Source organism: Pygoscelis adeliae, unplaced genomic scaffold (genome assembly GCF_000699105.1).
Source record: "Pygoscelis adeliae isolate BGI_AS28 unplaced genomic scaffold, ASM69910v1 Scaffold169, whole genome shotgun sequence".
NCBI lineage: Eukaryota > Metazoa > Chordata > Aves > Sphenisciformes > Spheniscidae > Pygoscelis > Pygoscelis adeliae.
Window position 1 is genome coordinate 209,411 of NW_008825617.1, and position 2,816 is coordinate 212,226.

A 2,816-nucleotide genomic window follows, 5' to 3' on the forward strand; every position below is an offset into this window, starting at 1 on the left:
TAGCAACAACTAAAACATCAGTGTGTTATCAACATTGTTCTCATCCTAAATCCAAAACACAGCACTGTACCAGCTACTAGGAAGAAAATTAACTCTATCCCTGCCGAAACCAGGACAGCATCCGTTGGTGGGTGGTGAACAATTGCATTGTGCATCACTTGCTTTGTATATTTGATTATCATCTTCATCATCATCATCATCATCATCATCATCATCATCATCATTATCATTATTATTACTATTTTCCTTTATTTTATTTCAATTATTGAACTGTTCTTATCTCAACCCATGAGCTTTCTCACTTTTACTCTTCTGATTCTCTCCCCCACCCCACCGGGGCGGGGGGAGAGTGAGCGAGCAGCTGTGTGGTGCTCAGTTGCTGGCTGAGGTTAAATCACGACAGTGGATAAGGTGAGGTCGGTGATGTTGTTTGCCTTGACTTTAACAAGGCTTTTGACACTGTCTTCCATAGTATCCTTATAGCTAAACTGGTGTGGTATGGTTTGGACAGGTGGACTTTAAAGTGAGAGAATTGGATGTTAAGCTCTAAGTGTGGTAATCAGAGTACAAAGTCCAACTGGAGGCCAATAATTATTGATGTTCCTTAAAGGTATCTAAAACTCTTCTTGATACTGGGAATGATAATGTTTAAATTCTTTGAAAATGAAAAGTTTAAATGACACAGCAATAATACAGAAAATGATTCATTATAGTTACAAGCCAAAAGTTGTGCATTAGAGTTCAAGGAAATATTTTATTTAGTGCGCCTTACAATGCCAAATGAACTCATGTCTGAACTTACAGATAATCTAGAATCAGTTCATGCAAACTCTATTGTCTGGATTGCAGCTCCTAATGATCTGTAAAAGGAAAGTCGATTTACCCCTTGATAGAGATTGCTGTACCAAATGTAGCAAAAAGCTATGTGAAATGTGAAACATTTGCTGTTCAATGGGGAAAGATACTATTAGTGTGTCCAGTTTCTTTTTTGGGGCAAGGAAAATAGGTCTGTCTTCTTCTGTTAATTTTTAAATCACAGGCACACACAAAATAATTTGTAGTTTTGTTTTTCTGTTGTTTACTAATGCAAACATTATTTTTATATATGAACATATTATTATATATACAATTTCACAGCTGCTTTCAGCTGTATTTACCACATCTTAGATCAACAAACTATTTAAATTATGAAAAATTGTAGCTGCCATGGTTGGAATACTGTCAGGCTAAATAATTTTTTGAAGTTCCATTGATATTCCCACACACCTTGATTGGTCTGCCTTGTATTTGTAAATTTTCTTCACATCTGCTAAGCATGCTGTGATTCATAGCACTAGAGAGTCTTGAATTTTTCACTGAAGTTAATTAATGAAAAATATATCTCTTTTCACATTATCTGCACACAGATTTTAATTTTTATTTGTTGTTTGTTGTGAGGAAATCTTGTATTGGCCAGAGTTGTGAGGCAGATGTGCTCACAATATTTTCTTCCAGAGATCACCATAAAAGATACTGAAAGAATTTTGAATGTTTAAAGCTAAGTTTTGTTTGAATACAAGAAAGAAAAGCTAAGTTTTTAAAATAAATAAACTCAGAGTGAGAGGATAAAAGTAGAGATTGCTTGGAAAGAGTTTCCTCTCTAGCTCACCATGCCAGTCTTGGCAGGATAAGCCATTTTCTTCAGTCCTGTTCTCAGTCCAGTAATTCTTAATGACTTCCTGGGTTGTGGTAAACTCCACACAGTTCCTTTGGAGTGTGTAAAAAAAAAGTGGTTTCTTTCTTTTTATATAATTTTCCATTATTTCTGCATTTTGACTGTGGGTTACTGTCTCAATATTTCCCCCTTCATTACTGTCTCATTCCCTCCTTCCCCATCTTGAACTTCAGAAGCTTTTTCCAGCTCTGCACACTCATTTACTCTGAAGGAAGGTTCAATTTCCTTGTCCAGAGTGCAGCAGCCAAGGTAAGACTTCCTCTCTAACTTCCTCTCTGTTTCTGAGTCAAATTTTTATAGAATGCAACATATATTTCACAGTAAACTGTCAGCAAATAAAAAAAAAGCTTTACTATCTAATTAATCTGTAATTTCTGGAGTTTGGAATTTTTATTTGATATGCTTGTGGTGGGGTGGAAAATGTGTTTCTTCAGATAGCCAATGAGGTAATGACAGAGTCACTACTGTACTATTTAATGCAACAGCTCAAAAGATACATAAAATTACTGGTTAACAAGGGTGATCAGCCTACAATACCCGGAGATTTGATATAGTTGTCTATCAATGATGCTAGATATTCCAAGTTATTCCTTATCTCATTTACACTATGCCATCCAACACACTGAAGAATACTGAAGTCAGAGTCCCAGCCTGCTTTCTCCATGACACCTGAGCCGGAAATTTTATTTAATGGAGACAGTGACATATGGACTCCTTGACACAAAGGAGCAAACTTCCTCACCAGGCCAGGCAGTGTTGAGGACCAGTTTCTACTTGTGCCTGGGGCAGAGGTGTCTTTGAAATGATCTGTAGATTTTAACACCCCCCCCAAAAAAAAAAGAAAAAAAAAAAAAAAAAAAAAAAAAGGAAGTGTATGTGCCCTGAAATTAGGGCAGTGTAACATGTCTAAGATTCCTCATAGCTACAAGAAATGAGAAGTTGACTATGAAGCTGATAGCGAGCACAAATTACTGCTGTAGTCTTCATCATATACCTCCTGCAATATTGTTGACTGTGGAATACTGAAGATTGATTCAACTATTTAATTGCTCTTTGTGGTGGGTTGATGTTGGCTGGATGCCAGGTGCCCACCAAGCCACTC